This window comes from Polypterus senegalus, chromosome 5 (genome assembly GCF_016835505.1).
Source record: "Polypterus senegalus isolate Bchr_013 chromosome 5, ASM1683550v1, whole genome shotgun sequence".
Classification (NCBI taxonomy): Eukaryota; Metazoa; Chordata; class Cladistia; order Polypteriformes; family Polypteridae; genus Polypterus; species Polypterus senegalus.
Window position 1 is genome coordinate 62,859,921 of NC_053158.1, and position 22,992 is coordinate 62,882,912.

A 22,992-nucleotide genomic window follows, 5' to 3' on the forward strand; every position below is an offset into this window, starting at 1 on the left:
TGACGTGGCGACTCCTGGACCGTTGCAAGCCAAAACGTCATCAACCAACTCCAAAACAGAACAGGAGGAATCGAATTTGGGATGGGGGTTAATTTTAGAGGTTTAGTAACTATTTATTGGGACAGAGGGAGGCAAGAGGAGTAAAATGATACCCATATTGTGGCTAAATAAAAAATAAAATAAAAAAATTGGGGCTGTGGCTGTTTTTGGGGGAATCATTAAATTTTGGGGTTCTTTTGTCTTTTTCGTTGATTTATGGGATATTTGTGAGGAATATTGAGTTTTTTAAACAAAATTATTTTTGTTTTAATCTCTTATATATATTTCTTTTCTGGTTCGTCCTGCTTCCACCTCAAAACTAGTCCCGCCCACATGCAGCCGACATGGCATTTCTTGATTCCTATTTGTTCTCTTCCAAACCCCTCCCCATGCTGCCAGCGGCTCCTCTTCAAAACCGCCCCGCCCACACGCATCCGACACAACATTTCTCGCCAAGCTTCTGAAGTACACATACAAAATAAAGCAAACTCTGCATGCAGTGTAAATTTACTTCTCCAGCTAGATTCTATGCTCAGCACCATCGAACCCTTCGCTAAATCATACAAACACATGCATGAAATCTCTCAGTCCAATCCAACAGCATCTGTACGAATGCTTTTCGAGGAAAACCCTAGGCAGGATTTACGATGATACAATGCCCCGACATGTCACACCAATGTTGCAGCGATTTTTATCAGAGAAGATAGCATACGGCCTGCCGAAAGGGACATTTGCATCTGTCCTGTAGGCAACTCCTGAAAATAGATTTCCACATTCAATATGAATTGCGATCTTATGGTTTACCCACTTTTATTCCCTTACGGAGACATTGGCTGGCACAAAGATTTACAACATGTTCCCGATAAAAGAACCGCCAAGTGAATAAGGCTTACTCAATGCCAATTTTACGTGTACAGATTAGCAATGAGGAACACCCTCTTCCAAGATGCGTATTTTAAAACAGAGGGTGCGCGTCTCAACTATCTCAGATTAGATCAACAAGAATTGCACGTGAAACAATACAAAGGACTGTCAGACACACTGCAAGCAAACGCTGAAAATTACAACGTACTGTACGTGTAGGCAAAATGATCATATTACTGTCCACATTTCCAGGAAGTTCAAGATACATGCAACAAAACTAGCAGGATGCCATGGTCATATTATGTAAATTCAGAAAGCCTCATTTATTTATCACTTTCACATGTAATCCTGCTTGGCCGGAAATTCTACATGCACTGTCAGATACCCAAAGACCGGAGCACAGACCTGATATTGTAGTACTAGTCTTTTAGATTTAGCTGCAGGAATTAGTTAGAGACATTCTACAACAACATCTTTTTGAGGTTGTTATTGATTATATTTACGTAATCGAATTTCAGAAGCACGGCCACATGGTGTTTACTCTTCACAATAATTCTAACAACCAGTCTTCAGCCATGGTCAGTTGTACGTGGCTTTTTCCAGGGTTAGATCTTTCGACTCATTATCTGTCGTCACCACCAAAACACCTATTCACAACTGCGTATTTCAAGAAGTATTTATTTCTTCTTGATTTCTGAATTCCTTTCTCACCGTTTTCCGTTCCTATTCTTACACCACCGTATGCAATGGCGGGCTTCGGCTAGTAATAAATTAAACATCTTTAAAGGATTCTTTTAATTGGATAATAAAGGTACTTTATTGAAAATTGGTTAAAAATTTCTTGGAGTTACACTTGGAAAACAATAGAAAATCTGAATGAAAGGAATCGCTGACCTAATTAAGCTTCTGGAAGTGACCTAATTAGATACCTGGGTCTGAAAGAACAAAGGAGAGTATATAAATACTACACTGAAACTACAGTCACTTCGTAAGATATAGCTCTGAGGAAGGTCTTTTTTATTTAGACCTAATCATTAGCTGAAATATCTTATATAGATGGTATTAGGTCAAAATTTAAGTTGTTTTTGGGTGAAAAACTTTTTCCCTGTTTGAGCCTTTTCACAAACTGATTCTTTTCAAACTGATTCTTTTTAAAGGTTTTTTTTGTTTTTCTCTAAATAATGTGCACATTTAATTTTTTCGATTCTTATCGGGGTTTGTTGTTTGTTTAGTAGTAGAGCACTTATTTCTTCAACATATAGCACTTTTTTTTTGTTTTATAGCACTTATTTAGTAATTATAGCACTTTCATAGTTTTCTTAAATGGCAGCACTTATTTAGTTAGCACTTAGAGCCTGGTGGCGGGGGAGCCTTTTTATTATATGAATTTTTGAAGCTTTTAGACGACGAAATAGATGGGAGGCAGTAACAGAAGAAGGGTGTAAGTAGGCCAATTTTAAAGAAAATTTTTCCTTCACAGCTCCATTTTATTTAATGAATATATATTAAAATCGATTTTAAAGGGGGAGGTGGTATTTTTATTTATTTACAAAAAGTATTTTTTATCTATTTTCATAGGGCAGGGTATTGGCTTGGTTTTATAGGGAGTAACTTTTTAAATGTGTTTTTGTATGGTCTACTCTCTTTTAGAAACCCAAACATGTTCAACTGCAGGATAGAGAACAGATTCTCTGCACTTCAAGCAGAAGATGAACTAGAAGGTTCCAATGGACAAGCCACTACTGAGTCAATTAGACCAGGGAGAGAGAAGTATTTTAAGATTCTTCAGAGTATCCTCCATTTAGAAATCATTTACGGAGCCTTGAAGTTTAATCATGTGCCTAAAGGGATGAAAAAACATGCAGAGAAGCTGGCTAATTTTATTAAACCAGCCTGTCCTAATGAATATACGCTTAATAAAATAAATAAGAATTTGGGGGAGTGGTTATACTAGAATCTTAGAATCCTGCAAGATCATTACAAAAGGTTAATTTGTAATATTAAGGGAGGGGGGTGGAGGCACTAGATCATGAGGTGAATAAGGCTATACATTTTGCGAAAGTAAGATATAGGATGAAACTGACCCAATCCTCCATTGGTATGTTGAAATGTTTTTTATCTATAGCATCCATCCCGGAGTTGGGGATAGACCAGGAACGACACTGCCAGGCCATGAGTGAGAAAGACCCGTCCGATAAGCAGTGGCATCTCCAGAGAAGCAGAGCCAAAAAACGATTGAACCCAGGACTCCTCAGCTGGCATTGAGCACCAGGGTTGAGAACACTCTGGGGGAACTTCACTCATCACCAGGACTTGATTCGATCAAGGAGAGGGATCTGACAGACTCAGGAAGGAACTGTAGGCAGATCTCCCCAATGAATAATTTGTTCCCCCCAGTTCCTCTTCATACCATTCTATACAGCAGAGGAGGTGAATCAAACAGATGATTGAGACTCAGGAGGAGGACTCAGATGGAAGGAATGGGGGTTGTCAACAGGGAATGGTTTCCAGGCAGGTGTTCCTGGCTTTTGGAGTTTTCGGGAATGTTGCAAATAAAGTCTTTGATAGGTGTGTTAGACTTGAATAAAGTACAGAATTCTACTCTAATAGAACCTCTTGAATTTTTAGTTGAGGGTGAGGGAAGGGTGGCTAGTACTGGCTCTTCAGGGGTGTGTCCCTTTTCAACACCCTCTTCTAAGATGTTTTCATTTTTGGAAGGGTAGGTTGGGCTCAGTGAGGAGGTGGAAGGAAGTGGTTTGAAAAGTGAGGTGGTATGAGGGGGAGAGGGACAACCCCGACCTGTGGTTTGGGGAGTGAGGTGACAGAACGTGAGGTTTTGTGTGTTGAGGTGCAACTGAGTGAAAGAATGGACCTGAGGAGTGAAACGAGAGAGCAGAGTGGGGTTTTGTCCATGGGGGAGGAAGTGAGTCAGAGTGATGATTTGGAGATGGAACAGCGGCAGATAGAGGTGAGAACGGAGTTGACGGAGGTGGAATTAGATCTATCTCCAATTGGAGCCGAGCCTTCCCATTGTCCGGTGGGTAATTTGGAAATCATAGAAAGACCTATTGTACATGAACATACTATGAGGAAAAAGGAGGATTGGTTTTTGGAACCCAAAAAGCCCTAACTTGTAATTGGAGACCCCAATGTGAGGAGGGTGAGGGAGTTTAGACACAGACAATTAGAACTGAATAGCTTCCCGGGGACAAAGGTATGTCATATACAATATATTTTGCAAAAACTGGCTCAAAGGGAGGAAGTCAAGGGTGTTGTTTTTTCAGTAGGGATTAACAACCATGGAACCAGATGAAGATGGTCTGCAAACCGCTTAAACAAATGCTTATGTTAGCAGAGCAGAAGTTTTCTGAGAGCACGGATTGCGATTTTGAAATTGCTGTATTCTCTGGAAGGACAGCATGTGAGATATATCATAGAATTCAATGAGTAACTAAAGAATGGTTTTAAGGAGTTTGTGGTAGAAAGTTACATCTACGTATAGAGATATGAGTTTAGAACTAGACGGAATACACTGAAAGGGTGATGATACAGGCCATATATTACAGGAATGGCAGGTCTTTTTAAACTGCACGGTGGGATCAGGAGGTTCATGTCCACTGTGGAAGATTGCCGGCTTCCCAGGCCGGTCCGCACCCCCAGGCCGACAGGAGGAGCTGTTCCGGCAGCAGGATCGTGCCCCGAGGTCCAGCAGGGCCTTATGGACTCTGTAGTGTTTATACACAGCCCTGCTGGATACCTTGGGGACCACCAGGAGTCGCTGTGGGAGGACTTGTGGGATCTGTTGTGCCCTATGACCCGGGAGTACGTCACAGTCACGTGACGGGAAGGAATGGCGTGCTCCCGGGGTGAAGTAAAAGACTGATTGCCCTGACCCGGAAGGAATAAGGAACTGTGGACTGCTGGGACAGGAACACCTCCGGGTCAGGGGCTATAAAAGGACGGTGCTTCAGTCCAGACACTGAGCTGAGCTGGGAGGTAGAGGAGCAAGTGTCTGGGCGAGGAGGAGTATTGAGTATTTGTGAGTTTATTGAATGAGTAGTGTGGAAGGTGCTTGGTGCACTGTGAGTCACAATAAAAAGTATTGGACTTTTATCCGTTGTTTGGAGTCATCCCTGAGGGTTCAAGGGCGCTATATAGCGCCTTTTTCACACTGGCGTAGCTGGCAGCATACTCTGGCCGTCTGTTGGCAGAGGACCTGCATTAAAAACAAATTTTGTGTGGGCAGACAACCCTCGGGGGATTCCCCATCTTTTCACGGAGGTGCAAACACCACCCGCTACCGAAAGCTGCAACTGTGCGCGCCATCCCGTTCTGCAGGACCATGGGCAAGAAGACCGGGAAAAAGAAGGTCAGTCCCAGCTGGCTGCAGGGCCTGACGGACGCCGAGAGGTCCTGGACCTACCTGACCGGAAGCGAAGAGGACCGAGAGCTAATTCGGGCTGAGTTAGCCCGGGTAGCGCGTCAGTCGGGACACGGACCGCTGTCGAGCGCCTCGGACTCTCTAGATAGTCCGGGGGTTCCACCATACACTATGGAGGGAGCTGCAGGTAAAACGTCCGACGTGTCGGATTTATTTTTATCATGTTTTACAGACGCTCACCAAGAGAATCGCAGCGGCGTCTCGGATGACTGCCTCATGCTCCGGCAAAATGGCCGCGGACGGCTAGCGAAGGCTTCCCACGAGGACAACAGACTAGTCACCCGCAGTGCATGTCGGGAAGGTGAAGGACACTTGGAGTCCTCCGACGAGGTCGTTCGTTCCCTGACGAGTCCGAGCCTCCTGGAAGGGGAGGGGAAGGCGTGCAAACCAGCGCCGAAACAAACGGCAATCGACAAGGAGGGACGGGTTGTGGCTGAAGGGTCTGCAATTGGGAAAGAAAAGGCAGATCGCAGCCGGCTCGTAGAAGCCAGCCGTCCCTCTAAGAACTCCAAAGCCCAGGAGCCTTTGCGCGACCCAGCTGAACACGTGCCAGGAGGGGACGTGCTCATTGGTTCCCGGTCGGAGGGTAAGCGAAATGCGGAAGCGCAAACTACTCCGGCCGTAAACATTAACTCTGTGGATTTATGGAGGCTCGAGGAATACCTCGCACCCCTTCGCCGTTTCTTACAGGATTTACAACAGCTGAAGGAACGTGTGGAGAACTTGGGAGCGACGGCCGCAACCCCGTTAAAGGCTCTGCAGGACTACGTGCAGCGGCTGGGTTGGGAAGCTCCGGAGATGATCGATGCGGGAGTACAGGTGAGTCCCTCCCGTGTCGTAGAGAGTAAGGGGACACAGTGCGATCGGGCACCGCTGAGAATGAGTAGCGCGTGTCAAAGCATTGTGTGCCCGACAAGAGACTGGGGCATGATGACCGAATGGTCGGGGACTGGAGCAAACGGCCCGGGGCATGCGCGTGGCGTGGCTTTCCGGAGCAGTACGGCTCTCGAGGACCCGACCGGTCTTAAGTGCGGGGTAATGCCGGTAATGGGAGTGCCGGGGGAAGCGCCGCTCGTGCCGGTGCAGCTGTCTAGTGCTGTTCATCGGAGCGAGACAGTGCTAATGAAGCCGGCTCCTAGTAAACGGAAGGAAACGGGTGTGCAGACAGTAAAGAGGCTCTCCTCTTTCCATGGAGAGCCTCAGGCTGAGCGCAAGCCCCAGATCAAGCGGGAGATCCCCAAAAGGAAAGGTGGGTCTCCCGACATAATGGAGAGAAGGCTTGAGGGCAGCCAAGCGGCCGTAATGCCCTCCCTGGCAGGTGTTGAGGCGGAGACGACGCTGACGGAGTTCCCGAGGTGTTTTTGGTCCCGCAGAGGGAAGCAACCAGGAGGGCTTCGTCAGTGCTATAATTGCCGGCAACCGGGCCACGAGAAGCGCCATTGTCCCCGGGGAGACAGGAGCTACACCGTCCCCCCAAGGTTCGCTCGAGGACGGGGGCAACGCACTCAAGGCCCGGAGGAGGACGTCCCTCCTGGAGGAGGACGCCCTCCGGACGCTCCGCCCCAGAAGTCGTCGCTAAGGGGGGGGAATTGTGGAAGACTGCCGGCTTCCCAGGCCGGTCCGCACCCCAGGCCGACAGGAGGAGCTGTTCCGGCAGCAGGATCGTGCCCCGAGGTCCAGCAGGGCCTTATGGACTCTGTAGTGTTTATACACAGCCCTGCTGGATACCTTGGGGACCACCAGGAGTCGCTGTGGGAGGACTTGTGGGATCTGTTGTGCCCTATGACCCTAGGAGTACGTCACAGTCACGTGACGGGAAGGAATGGCGTGCTCCCGGGGTTTTGTGCCAACCCCTCAGAAGGTGGATCTGGAATTACTCAAAAGGGAACTTTACACTTACCATAGGGAATTGAAATTGGCTGACTACTTTGATTTAGACAGGAAAGGGACGACAACACCTTTTATGGAGTGATCAGTGTGGACGCCAAAGAGAACGCAGGTGAGTTAGCCACGGTTAGGAAGGATTTCTACTTTTTTGAACAGATTCAGTTCCGTGACCAGAACAGGTGACTAATTCTTTGGCTGGAAGTACTTGATGATAGTGTCTTAGAGGCAATCAGTTTGGTCCCCCTCTAATATCTCCAGCAGGTCAAATAAGTAACAAATCCAAGCCTGCTTTTTTAATTAATATGGTCCGATTCCTTCAGGTCAGTTACCATATTCTCTCCAAAATGAATTATGACAAGCCTCCTGACATTCTATCACATCCTTAAAAGTGGATCATGATTTAGGACTTCTAAATTCATATCAACCAGGAGGCATTCTGGGCCCTTTATTACCCTCCATAGTGTCACACGTGTACACATTGGGGACAGCTTAAGGGCTCTGGAGATGGTAATCTCCCACCAGGATATAGGATGGCACTAGCTACTAACTCTTTTTCTCTTTCTCCCTCCGCAGACCAGAGGATTGACAGCTTTACTAACTTTGATGTCACTTTTGGTGTCTGTCCACCTGGACCTGCCTCTTCCTGCAGGAAGTCTGTATTTCTGAACAATCTGCCATATTAAAGCAGTGAATAGTCAGACTCACGTCTGTCATGTCTGTCAGAACAATTTTTCTTTTGCAATGTGTTTGTGAAACCGCATTTTCTTTTCAATTATACAGGGTTTTCCTGTGGGTGTATAAACACTTCATCTACCTAGTCTGTGATCTTGCTTACAATAGACACTCATTCCACAGCATTTAATATACTTATAAATTCTCCGGCGCCTGACAGTGCTCTTGTGTGTTTAATAAAAAACACTCAAGCTTTTAAATATGAGTGTCGAAAACTTGAGCACAGATGGAGAACAACAGAGCTATATGTCTTTCAAATTGCATGGACAGAGAGTGTTAAAAAAATGTAAAAAAGCGCTCTTTAAAGCTTGCTCAGAATACTATTCTACAATAACAGATAGCAATAATAAAAATTCTTGGGTACTGTTTAGAACAGTTGCTAAATTAACAAATGGAAATTCAGATCTACAGTGCAAAATACCAACAGATATTAGCAGTACAGACTTTATGAACTTCTTCAATGACAAAATTAAAAATATAAGATCCCAGATCTCAGCATCACAGTACAAACCAAATACTAGCTTACTGAAGCAGACCCTGTCTCACTTTGCATTCAGCACTTTAGTAATTTTAATCCTGTAACTGAGCAGGAAGTCTTAACTTTAATTTCTAAAATGAAGCCCACTAGATCCCTAGATCCAGTGCCAACAAAACTAGTAAAAAAGTGCAATGGATGTTCTTGCAGCACCTATTCTAACCATTATCAATAGTTCATTATTGCATGGCATAGTACCTGATGCACTAAAAGTGTCAGGCATTAAACCTTTACTTAAAAAATCCAAAGACCTAGACCCACACATACTAAATAATTATAGGCCTATTTCAAATTTACCCTATCTCTCTAAAATACTAGAAAAAGTAGTCACCAATCAGCTTCAGTCACACCTTACGCATTACAATTTATTTGAGAAATTCCAGTCTGGTTTCCGCACTGGTCATAGTACAGAAACGGCACTAACAAGGGTTGTAAACGATTTATGTTATTAGACTTAAACACAGCATTTGACACCACTGACCACTCTAATTTACTGCACTGGCTAGAAAATGATGTTGGGCTTACAGGCACTGTGCTCGCTTGGTTTAATTCTTATTTATCAAATCGATTCCAATATGTACAGAAATGTGCTGACAGTACACCATCATTATACACAGAAGTGAGATATGGTGTCCCACAGGGCTCAGTACTGGGACCTTTACTATTTTCACTTTACATGCTTCCACAGGGATCTATCATTAGGAAACATAATGTTCATTTTCTCTCGTATGCAGATAACACCCAGTTATACCTTTCCTTTAGATCAAATTAAATTTCTCCAATGTTGTCTTTAAACACAGACAAAACAGAGATGCTAATTGTTGGAGGGAATGACGCTGATCACTACAATATTCTGTCATCATTTAACTCAGTTGGAATCCCAGTTAATTTTACTGAATCAGCCCACAATCTAGAAGTTATCTTTGACTCTAGCATGTCATTTAAAGTGCATATTACAAAGTTGTCCAAATCATGTTTCTTCCATCTTAAAAATGTTGGGAAATTAAGGCATTTTCTAAATAAGCAGGATTCTGAGAATTGAATTCATGCATTTATTTCTAGTAGGATTGACTACAGCAATGCGGTGTTCACCGGATGTTCAAACTTTTCTTTATACAACCTCCAGTTAATCCTAAATGCTGCTTCAAGAATTATTACAAGAACATCTAACATTAAATCCTTACACTGGCTCCCAGTTAAGTTTAGGGTAGATTTCAATATCCTCCTTTTAACATCTAAAGCATTAAATGGCCAAGGTCTGGCTTACTTGTCTGAACTTATCATGACTCACAAACCAGAGCGCACATTATGATCTCAGGATGCCGGTCTGCTTATGATTCCAAGGAGTAATAAAATAACAGTGGGAGGTCGAACTTTTAGTTACAGGGCCCCTAAACTGTGGAATGGTCTGCCTGTTACTATAATACTAATTCTAGTATTCATCCTTTCATGTTTATATTATGTAAAACCTCAGCATGGTAAAATGTTTAAAAATTATGTACATCATAATTGTCACACATATCCAATGCTGAAATGTATGACAGATAATCACCTGAAAAGAGATACAAACACTTGTGACAATAAGATTTCATTTTGTAACTGTATTCTGTAACCATTGTATTCTGTATTAGTATGGAATTGTATTCTGTAGCCATTCAGTAACAATATTCAAGCTTTGAATAGCTTTCCCATTAAGGAAAATGCAACAATGAAAAGTACACTGTACAACAGCATAGCGGATACATATTACTAAACAAAGCAATAAATATTTATATGTGTGTGTGCATATATATATATTGTAATAAATAAAGAGTCCTTTCAAAATAGAAAAAGGTTTGGGGGTTGTCCCCATATATTGTCGTCCAGACAGAAATGAAAGAAGATGATTCAAAATGACTTTTCAGTACAAAGTGAATAATGTATTGTAACAAAATGGTGTTTATATAACAGATGGGATGATGGGAGAGGAAATGGTTGGCAGAAAATGACGATTGGAGGCGGGACCACGGAACCAACGTCACCATGAGTAGACCGGAGTAATCGAGTGTGGAACCGGAAGTGACGTCATCAGATTGGAACCGGAAGTGACGTCATCGCAGCCATTTTGGAATTGAATCTGGAAGTGTTTATTTTTCTTCCGGTTTTCTGTAGATAGAAAGAGATTCAGGTAAGTACCACGTGATAAACCCTTGTCTCGTGAGATTTCACTCACCTTTAGGCTCTTTGACTGCCTCCAACTCAGCCCATGACCCCCCCAGCCCAGACCCATCCGGTCGGGCGACCTGCACCGAGAGGTTGTGGACCCGGGAGAGAGCATCTGCGTTGGCCTGCAAGGAACCCCTACGATAAGTAACGCTAAAACGGTATGGTTGAAGATCCAAAAACCACCTAGTGACACGAGGATTTGACTCCCAATGAAGGGACATCCACTGTAAAGCTCTCGCCCCAATAGGTAGTACCTTAATGATGTGATAGCCCACTTAATCGCCAGGGCCTCTCGCTCCACCGCAGCATACTTCATCTTACGGTCCAGCAGTTTCCGGCTCAGATACATAACGGGGTGTTCAGCACCGTTGATACATTGGCTCAACACGGCACCCAGTCCTGTGGCCGATGCATCGGTCTGGAGAACAAAAGGAAGAGAGGAGATTTTAATACAGGTGCTGAGGGGCCAATTTTAAGTCATGCTTTATCTACTGTATCATCCCATACCACTTTTATAGGTGCCCGTGTCAAATTAGATAAGGGCCTGAAAATGTGGCACAAAGCGACGATAGTAAGCTAATCCCAAAATGCTTGTACTTGCCGCTTCTTTATCGGACGGGGCCAATTTATGATGGCCTCAATTTTAAGACATTGTGGTTTCACATCCCCACTAGATAGCCCAAATATTTGGCTTCTCTCAATCTTTTTTGGATTAATACGGTGCCGCCAGTGTGGAAAGTACCATTTTCACCTGCCTCATGATCCTTCCATGTGCTGGAATAGTCTGTAAGGTCTCTCCTGACAATCACGCCGTGCCAGGGTCTGCCAATGTCCAATAATATCATGTGCAATCAGTCGATCGAACAGGTCATCCACGCGGCATCCAGGTAATTCATCCACCACCTCAGGTACAGACAAGATAGCCTTTTCGAGATCTTGCCTCTGTTCTGGGGTCCGTCAAATCAGAACCAAAATTAAGTTTTTCGGATCTTGCCTCTGTTCTGGTGTCACAGGACAGGACATAAAAAGTGAACTAGGCTGTCCGGAGGAGGGATCGGGTTCCCTTTCCTTCCACGGTTTCAGCAAGTTGATATGATACACTCTTTCACTAGGTCGACGATTAGGTTGTTTAACTAAATAGTCGATGAGTCCTTTTCTTTCTTTAATTTCATAAGGTCCTTGCCAATGAGCTAACAATTTATAATGTGAGGTTGGGACTAATACCATAACACGATCACGGGGGACAAATTCCCGAATGGTGGTGTTTCTATTATAATAACGTGACTGTGCTGCTTGCGCTTTTTCTAAATTCTCTTTTAGGATAGGTCTGATTTTCTCTAGCCTATCGCGTAATTGCGCGATATATTCAAGAATATTTGAGGTAGGAAATACCTCCTCCTCCTCCCAACCTTCTTTTAACATGTCCAAAATCCCCCTGGGTTGTCTTCCATACAATAATTCAAAAGGAGAAAACCCTGTTTAGGTTTGAGGGACTTCCCGGTAGGCAAACAAAACGAGAGGAAGCAACTGATCCCAGTTTCTTCCGTCCTCGTTAACTACCTTGCGTAACATCTGTTTTAATGTCTGGTTAAAACGTTCAACCAATCCATCAGTTTGAGGATGATAAACCGATGTTTTTAGATGTTTTATCCTGAGTAATTTGGCCACTTCCCTGAATGTTTCTGAAGTGAAAGGAGTCCCTTGATCTGTTAAGACCTCCTTGGGGATCCCAACACGCGCGAATATCCCTACCAATTCCGTGCGATATTTTTGAATTAGCTGAGCGCAACGGAACAGCCTCTGGAAAGCGAGTGGCATAATCTACTAGAACTAAAATATATTTAAAGCCTTTTTAACGAGGGTTCTAATGGACCAACGAGATCTATACCCACTCGTTCAAACGGGATGTCAATAAGGGGAAGGGGAATAAGAGGAGCTTTAGACCTTCTGGGTATCTGGCGAAGTTGACACTCCGGACATGAAGAGCAAAATCGCCTGACCTCCTCATTAACTCCCGGGCCAATAAAATCTGAGTTTTATCCTCTCCAAAGTCTTTTCGGAGCCTAGATGGGTTCCTAGAAGGTGGGCATGTGCTAATTCGCATACGTTTCGGCGAAACGTACGTGGGATTAACAACAAAGCCCGCACTTCACCCTCGTGTTCTGCCACTCTATATAATAATTCATTTTTAATTACAAAGAACGGCATCGGTGGCATGGGATCTAGGTTTGTATAACCATCGGTAGATACTACTGCATTTCTAGCATTTTTTAATGAATCATCATTCCATTGTTCTCTTTTGAATGATGATGGGGTTATTCGGAATTTTTTGGTACATCTGCAGAGAAAAGCCCATTCAGGCTTTAACTTGCTATAGCTAAATTTGAATGTTCACATGCAATTAATTAGCATATGGCCTACATATCCTAAAACTGACTGTGAAACGAGTAGATTCATCAAATTAATTTACAGAAAATGCATGCTATAATAATAATTATGGACAACAGATGGCTACTTTTTATTTGTTAACATTAAACTTTGTATTTTATGTTCTTATTGTAGCTACTTAACCTGTGAGAGAAGGGCTAGATGAGACTAAATTTGGTAGGGTAGAGCCATGTGCTCTGAATGAGCTTAAAAGAAGGTGTGAAGAACATTGTGATGTTTGCACACTCTCAGTCAGACTTGGCAAAGGAAAGAAGGTGGCTGGTGCGGTGCAAAGGCTCGTGAGGACAGTGATGCCCCTTGAAGATGAACAAACTGAAGTTGATCAAAGTTCTTTCTTAAAAGGATAATAAACAGACAATGAAACAGCTGGTTGTGCTTGTGTTTTCCGTCTTTCTCTCGTCATACCTCAGGTTGTTTTGCAGCAGGATGTAATGACATTTTTTGCTCAAAAACTATCAACTTTTGAAGGGGTTATTTCAGACTTATCAGCAGTTATCACACTATCAACACACTTTCTGCAGAATGCATTTTACAAAAAATAAATGCACAGATGCAAAAAAAAAAAAAAAAGGAAAATAAAGTACTATAAAACCAAAGACCTTTATTCTGTGCTGACAATAGGAAATAAATTTGTGATTTGCTGCAGGCATGGAGATAACTTCCACGGTGTTCGATAATAATAAGCAAAATAAGTACATGCTTAGGGCAGCAAGGGAAATTAAGCACCACAGAGTTTTTACAAAAGTAAGAGAAAGCTATAAGCATAAATAACATTATAAGTTGTGGTTCGTCCATTTTCAGCTTTCCTTAGTTTGGTCTGTCTTTAACAGGACACTGCAGCTGCTCAGATTAAGCAAGTGTCCTAACTCTGTGATATATAATGGAAGACTAGTGGTCAGGCAAAAAAGAAAACCTGTTTAGGGAGATCCCAAAAGAAAGTTGTACAACAAGCCTTACGATACGCCACATAATCAGGCCGGTTTTTTAATGATTTTTAAGCACAGGGAGAAAATTAACATTTGAAAAATCGGTAATGTAATAAATCAGCAAGAAAAGCAACATTGTAACAATGTAAGGAACAAACCAACACACAATCATCCGTGACTGAAAACTGGCGGACCACAATCGCGCCTTCTCTTGCCAGACGGAGGGATGGGGGAGCACGGCGCGGAGTGTGGAACGGGAGGAGAGGAGAAGGACGTCCATTCATCTCCTTCCGTCATGCTAGTCTGCTGAATTCTCGTTCAGTATGTACTGTCCGCTCATGTATTGAGGAATATTTCAGACAAAATTAAATAAATAAATAAATGCACAAATAAATAAAAGTACTGTGAAATGTGAGCATAAATAAATAAATGTGTCATGAAATGGGAGCATAAATAAATAAATGTGTCACGAAATATGTTTTTGTTGCTTATTTATTTATTTAATTTTGTCCGTAACATTCCTGCAAACCGTCATGAAATACGACTTGAAATAAAACTGTCACTTTCACTCGTTAAAGTTGAGAGGGTGGGCTCTAACACACCCTCTAGTTACTGATTAGTGAATCGATAGCACAAGAATTAATTAGAAAAATGCTTACTACTGCCGATGAAATGGATTCTGCCAAAGATATTACGTATATCAGAGAGAGAATTGAAGATGTATCGGAAGAAATTGCAATTTTGGCGGCCCTTTTAGACTCTGATAGAGATGAAACTATTTTTGAAAATATCGAAAAACAACACTCCAGTTCAGGTGACGCAGTCACCTGCTCTGGACGTCCATCCTTTGACATTCCAGCTGAGTCAATAGAAGACCTTCTGCTATGCGGTTTAAAAGTACGACTGTTTACAGATCTATATGGTGTGTCGGAGAAGGCGAATGAGCCAGTTTGATATACGGCTGTATTAGTTTAGGTACTTTGACATGGAATGCCCAAAGCAGCGCCAACTAATATTTTGAACTGAGTATTTGACCCTTGTTTTACGAGTATACAGTCAGGTGCATATTCGCAGCTACTTTTTCAAACAACTTTACAACTCAGATCAGTGGCAAACATTGTAACAACATTGCAATTTCTTCCGATAAATCTTCAATTCTCTCTCTGAAATACATAATATTTTCGGCAGAATCCATTTCATCCGCACTAGTAAGCATTTTTCTAATTAATTCTTGTGCTATCGATTCACCAATCAATAACTATAGGGTGTGTTACAGCCCACCCTCTCAACTTTGACGAGTGAAAGTGACAGTTTTATTTCAAGTCATATTTCATGATGGTTTGGAGGAATGTTACGGACAAAATTAAAAAAACAAGCAACAAAAAACATATTTATTTATATGTGACACATTTATTTATTTATGCTCACATTTCACAGTACTTTTATTTATTTGCGTATTTATTTATTTAATTTTGTCCAAAATATTCCTCCATATGCGCCGGGTAGACACACGCCCAATCTCATGCATAATTATTTATTGAATGCTAAACACTTCTGGAAAGACACGGTTGTCTAAAACGGGTTGGTGTGAGAATACAACAGTAAGTGAATGAAAAGATGGAACTCTGGAGAGAGCAAAATACAACACAATAGTGAACCCGCGGCATAACAAATGCCGCATAATTATTTATTGATGGTTGAACACTTCTGGAAAGACACAGTTGTCTAAAAAGGGAGGATTTGAGGATACAACCAAAAGTGAATGAAAATTTGGAACTCTGGAGAAAGCAACATATAATTGTCCGTGAGTGAAGAAGACGCATGTTTGTCGCGGATGCGAATTGCTGTATGTAGCGTGTAAAATAGTTTGCTATGGTGCACGCGGTCGTGCGTCGTAACCAAAAACTTACTTCATTGTGTTTTAACCTCAGTTGTAAAGGATTGTTTTAAACATCCCATGGGATACCCCTCGCAAACTGTTTTACACACTGCATATGGCGACTCACCTCCGCGAGAAACATGCCTCTATGAACAGTCAAGGTGGCTCGGAGGAACATGAGGCCTCTACGACAGACGAATATAAATGACACAGTTCTTTCTGTGTCGCGCCCGAGTTGGTGGGCGTGGCTCTGCGAAGTTGTCGTGTATCCAATGGTCTTGGAGTTGGTGGGCGTGGCTCCTCCCTGCGTGCGCCATAGGTGTCTTACTTGTCGGTGGCTTAGTGAATCCACGACCCTTCCGGCATGCTTTCCATGGGTGTCTTGCCTTTCCATGGGTGTCTTGCCTTAGTAAATTATATATATAGATATTTGCGCACCACTGCTGTTCTTAAAAATAAAAAGCTTACTGAATGGACAATCTTCCTTCCCAATGTAAATATAACAGACTGACAGCAACATCCATCCATTATCCAACCCACTATATCCTAACTACAGAGTCACAGGGGTCTGCTGGAGCCAATCCCAGCCAAAACAGGGCGCAAGGCAGGAAACAAACCCCGGGCAGGGTGCCAGCCCACCGCAGATTGATAGCAACAGTGATTATATAATAATGCTTAGTAGTTGACAGGGGAACTGTTTTTCCAGAATGTGTGAAGGTCAGAGAAAACAGTGATTTCTTAAGGCATCTGTTATTATTAATGTCCCCGATGGATGGGACTTTAGCTCTTGTGATAAACCAGATCATTTTAACTACCCACCCACAGTGCAGTTGCTGAAACCCCACAGTGATATTTCAAGTCAACGTGTACCTGTAGAAGTTAGTGCAGATCATGGGTCACAGACTGACTTTTCTCAGCCTTCTCTAAAAATGAGGCCTTCTTAGCAAAACATGTATTTGATGAGAGATCCTCTTAGCCTCATTAATATAATAGGAGTATGACCTCTTCCAGCATGCTTTGCTTTGGTGAGGTTGAGAGACAAATTGCTGTTATTTCACCGTTCAGTGAAAAGGTTAACCTCCTGACTATTTATTGTCTTGTCATTGTAGTGACATTATTGTAATTGTACAAGGAGGATGAGTAAAATATCAGGTCAATTAAGATGATGCAAGAAATGAACTTAAAAAGCAACAAATAGCATGTTTTCAACTCATGATAAACTGAAACTGCACATTTAACTGTTAGAATTACTAAAAATCAGACAAGATGCTGTTGTCCATGCGTAAAAAATTACTAGAAACTGCGTTTCCTGTATCCATTAAAATATCTAACAATGATCATGTTATTTTGAATTATTTTATGTATACTGTTATTTAATTAATTTATAATTATTTTATCATTAATTATTTTATATATACTGTAATCAAACTACAATATTGACAAGAAATAGCTACAAAAAGAATTATATATTGTTAATAAGAATTTATAAATAAGGCAAAGCAGAAAGGGCAGATTGCACAGTAAAGGCTGCTTTTTTTTACTTCCTTTAAATTAATTAACTTAAATATACAGGTATACTATGCTCATACAGATTTATGCAAACAATCATCATTCATTTTTAACTACATATCATTTAAGTAGTATTTTATGTAACATACATTGCCAAAATAAACTTTTTTCCTTTAATAATAGTTCATGATTATCTCTATAACAGATTTGATTTCTGTAGTGTGAATAGCAACAAAACAAAGACACCCCAAAATGCTGACTCTTTAAATTTATATTATTGTTTATTAATTTTTATTTAGTTTATTTTATCAAACACTGAGCTTTTAATTCTTCTTTTAAAACACATAATATTCAGACAAACCAGAAACAGTCTTGTTTTGAGTTTAAAAGCCATTGCTCTAAAGCCACTGATCTATAGTATTTCATGTTAATAAGAAGTGAAAGAAATAGGAGAAATGAAAAAAACACCAAAGTGTTTTGTGATATGCAAAATGTGCAATGTTTATACTAACCTGGATTGCCAGAATGAGCACAGAATCAGAATCTTTGTAATCTCCACCCCAGCAATGGCCACACTTAAACAACAGTTGTGCATTAGTCAGTAAAGTGGCAGAAATCAGTGCTCTTGATCCACAATGCAGTACTTTGTGCTTCCACTTACAAATTATGTTTTCCCGTACTTCACTTCCAAGTGTCGATATCTTTTGTCATCTTCATTTCTTTAATATTTTAGATTTATTTATTTCTAGATTAGATTAAATCAGATACACTTTGTTAATCCCATGGGAAATTCAGATGCATACAGCAGCAGAAGCATAAAAAAACAATGATACAGAGTGATAGGACAGATAATACAGCCAATCAATCAATCAATCAATCAATCAAATTTTGATATTTCCAATTTGACTTAAAATGTACATTGGGTGGAAGCATTGAATTGACTGATAATAGTGGGCAGAAAAGACCCCCAGAGGCAGTTCTTAGCACACTGTAGTGGAATGAGCCTGTGCTTCAAAGTGCTCATTGAGCCCCCACTGAGGAGATTTTTCATGATGGCATCCAATTTTGTCACCATCCTCTTTTCCACAACAGCATCAAGTGTTCCAGGATTAAACCCTGTGAAGGTGCAGGGTTTCTTCTCTGGTTACTTTCCCCAGGAGACCACAGTGTCAAACACCACACTGGCTACTATAGACTTTTAGAACATTTCCAGTAGCTTGTGTCATACATCAAAAGACTGGAGTCTCATCATTGTCTAAATTCTTCATTGGGAAAAATTGAAACAAAACTTTTTTTTTTTTTATTACTTTTACCACTATCGCTCTGCATATTTAATACAGATTGTTCTGAAGTATATAAATGTTTTTTGGTCCTCATACTGTTTTATTAAGAATATGCTCTTGCAGTACCATATGATTCAGCCTTCTCTGTTTTTGTGAGAGATGTAGGGAGGGTTTTTAAACAAGTCAACAACTTTAATGCATTTGTGTCAAGCCATGCTTAAAAACTTGTAGTGACCAATTAAGTGACATTTTTACAGACATTTCTAATGTTTAACTAACTGAAAGAATCAACAGTTACAGCTAGTTTCAATTATCCCCTGCCAAATAAAACAACAGTGGGCCTTCTTAATTACTGTAGACTGGTAGCACTGATTTCCAGTGTGACGAACTGCACTAAGAGACAGTCGTCACTTGGCTTACTTTGCATGTTATTCCTGTTAAGCTGTTGGTTAAGGAAGAAAGAAATAATTAAGAGTTCTGAATCTTAAAAATCATAAGTTATATGCAAATGTAGACAAAAAAGAGAGTTGTAGTCATTGGTTACAAATTAAGATAGTGGCTGGAAAACACCTGTAGCCACTACAGTTCTTCAGGATTTAAATGTGAGAGCCCTGATGTAATAGATATAATAAACACACTCAAAATAGAAATTAATAGAGCGCAAAGAAACTCACCCTATAAATTAGACCACTTGTACTCTTAAAATGAAATACTGGAAACATAAGCATAGATCATGAACAATAAAGTTACAAGTAATTCAAACTGCATGGTACAAAAAATGTATTTGTCTATCACTCTCTGAATACTCTTGCACTCTAATAGGTGAAAACAGAAATGTGTACCTTTTAGAACCGTAGCACATTTAATGAATTGCAAATCTGCATTGCCTCAGAAAATCCATATGCATATCAACAGCACAGATATTATGATTGACTTTAATGATAAAATTGATAAGATGCCAGATTTCAGAGATGTTTTTCAAACTTAGAAATTTCTCCATGTGCACACTGTGTTAGAGGTTTCAACAAAATTGGAAATTATACCTTCTAAATTCTAAATTCTAATTTCTAAAATGAAACCTACAAGCTGCCCTTTAGACCCAGTCACAATTGAACTACTACCTATTTCAATCATTGTTCTAACTGTATATTTTCTTAACATTCTCAGTATTAACATGCAAGGTCCATAGTATGTTGAAAGTGTCAGCTATTATTTCAAAAACATCAAAGCTAGAACCAAATATGCTTAATTGTAGACCAATTTCATATGTACATTTTCTCTTTAAAGTACAGTGCTTGAAAAGTTATTAATGTATAACTTCGGTCTGACCTTAATATTCATCATTTACTTGAGAAGTTTTAGTCAGATCTTTGTACTGGTCATCATAAAGGAACAGCATTAACCCATGTTGGCAATGACATTTTAATGTCTTCTGATGAAAGAAAAGCTACAGTTACTAAGTTTAGGTGTAGTCTTTAACACTGTTGGGGTTTATTGACACAATAAAGCACAAAAGTACATCAGACCTCCACCCACATAAAAGGTGAGAACTACCCTTAATTCAGGCCTGGACAGCTGGATAGGCCTTGCCCCAGGCAGCCATACCTCAAAATGAAATTTCAGAATTTGAGCTTCAATATACCTAAAAATAGGGCACTGGTGGCTAAAAAACAAAAGTTCAAAAGGTTTACCACAGGAACATAAGGGAAACTGTGAACCTTTGGATAACAAAACAAAGCTAGTTCATATTATTGATTTAAAAAAAAAAAGAATGACAAACACAAGGCAGGTAAAAACAAAAAGAAAACTCGGTTTTGCCTTTTGTCAAACAAATCCAAAGAATTGCAAAGCCCAAAAATTGCACCTTACAGAAAAAGCAGAGGTCAGATGTTGAACATTAAGTAAACGTGGGCATGGGCATTAGGTAATAATGGAAAGAGCTAGAAGGAGGGGAATATTTCGCTCAGATGATAAGGAATGTAATATAAACAGTTGTACTTCCTAGTTGAATTGCTTAAAAAATGACTGAAGTCTCTTTGTTACATTGCTGTGTGATAAAGATTGCAGTATATGATTTAACTTCCTCTTGCCTGTTTTTGCTTAATAGTCATTTCTATCACAGTTTCTTGGTGTCCAATATGGAGCCAACCATAAGCATCTATGGCCTCCTGTATAAACGTTGTGTATGCCCGTTTCCTCATTAACATTGCAATCTATAAAAACTAAACTTTGTGTAAAGCCACTCACATTCTCATGGCAGCATGCCCCATCCCTACCCCCCCTTGCCTATTCACGTTTTCTGCTTGGTTTTGCAAACTGGCAACACCCAGCATGAAAACAGTGATACTGTTCCTTTGTGGTTTCCCTTTCTTTTTTAGATTCACATCCCTGATGCTGCTTTATCAAATACACTGAAATTAAACATATATTGCTTATAAATTTAAGGCATTTGATTGTAATCAACCCATAACAATTGTCACACATGTGCGATTAGGAGGCAGTCAAAGAGCCTAAAGGTGAGTGAAACATCGCGAGATAGAGGGTTGTCACGTGGTACTTACCTGAATCTCTTTTGCCCAACAGAAAACTGGAAGAAAAATAACTCCTCCACTTCCGGATTCCAAAATGGCCACGACGACGTCACTTCCGGTCCACCATGATGACGTCACTTCCGGCTCCATCAATTCACCTCACTTCCGTCCCATCCTGATGATGTTGTTTCCGGTTCCTGTTTTCAACGTCACTTCCTGCCAACCATTTCCTGTCCCATAATCCTTCCCTCTATAAAGTCGCCATTTTGACTCAGGAAAATGGTTCATTGTTTTATTTTGAGACTTTGAATCGTGCTTTTCTTTGATTGTCTGGACGACAATATATTGGGACGGTCCCCAAAACTTTATTTTGTTTGTGTAACATTCTTTTAAAGAAGAATCCTCATCACACAATATAATGGTCCAAGTATTGGCCAAACTATTCCAAATACCATAGCTGCTTTAGCGTGTCAGTTCACCACTCAGAGTATTTTAGCCCATTGTATCTGAGTGTGGAATCACAGCTGTGCAGCAGTTGATTGGAAAGCTCTACAGCGGATTGTGTCAAGAGCGCAGAGGATCATCGTGACAAAATAAACTATGAGATTGAATTGGAGATTTCAACCTTTTTTTTCATTGTGACCCTATATTTTTTCTTTTCCTTGTACCCTAATACATTTCCGTATGACACTCATATTGTGGGCTACAACTCACCTTTTCACAATGACTTTGATATTTGACCACTTCTTTTTTATTTTGGGCACTGTGCAACTTTCTGAACTTGAACTTCTAAGTTTCTCCTACACTCTATATCACTCGATTAACTTAATTTTGTTGTTTAAACCACTGCTTAAGCCAACAAATAGTATGTTTTTCCTTGCCTCCACTTCGCATTCACTGAAATTCTTATTTTCACGTGCTTTTGCCATTGCCTTTTAATCAAACACTAAACGGGGAAGGTGATATTTATATTGATTTGCATATTAAAATAGGCAAAATTCTGGAAGGAGTTGAGGTGGGACTGCAGGTGTGTGCACGTGCATTACTTTTCATGCTGATTGGGATTTATGGAACAGAAGTACATGGAAGTTGGCTTAAGCACAGTTTTGTGCTCTGAATTTTTGTGCATATGCACATTTACAGTTTTGTCCATACATCATGTTTTAATGTGAGTTCTACGTATGGCATTATGCATGATGCCCCTGGTGAGGGACACCCACTAAGACCAGGAACCTCAAGAAGAAAAAGGCTGACAAAATTAGCTATATCTGGTGGAACCAGATTCCACAAAAATTAGGAATAGCCTGTTCTTGGTTCACATTGGGAACAAAACCCAGTGGCCACAAGAGTCTGTGTTGAGGAGATTTGAACCCTGATACAGGTAGAAGAAAGTTTATCATTCTGGGGTTTTTGTTAACAGGTTATAGAAAAATCTTTTTGGGTAAATAGATAATAGACAGGAGGGAAATAATTCAATTGGCTAGAAAAATTTAAATAAGTATTAGTGCCCTGAGGAAAAAAGAAACAGGTTGGGAACCTGGGGTGAGACAAGTGTATCAGTCTCAAGGGTGTGGTCAATCCCGCAAAAAAAAAGGGGGACTGGGTAATGAGTGAATTTATGGCATTGTGATTGGCCAGCACTGTAATTAGAAATAAAAGGGATTTGCTGAGAAGGGATCGGTGTGTGGCTGTACTATGAGATCCAGTATAGCA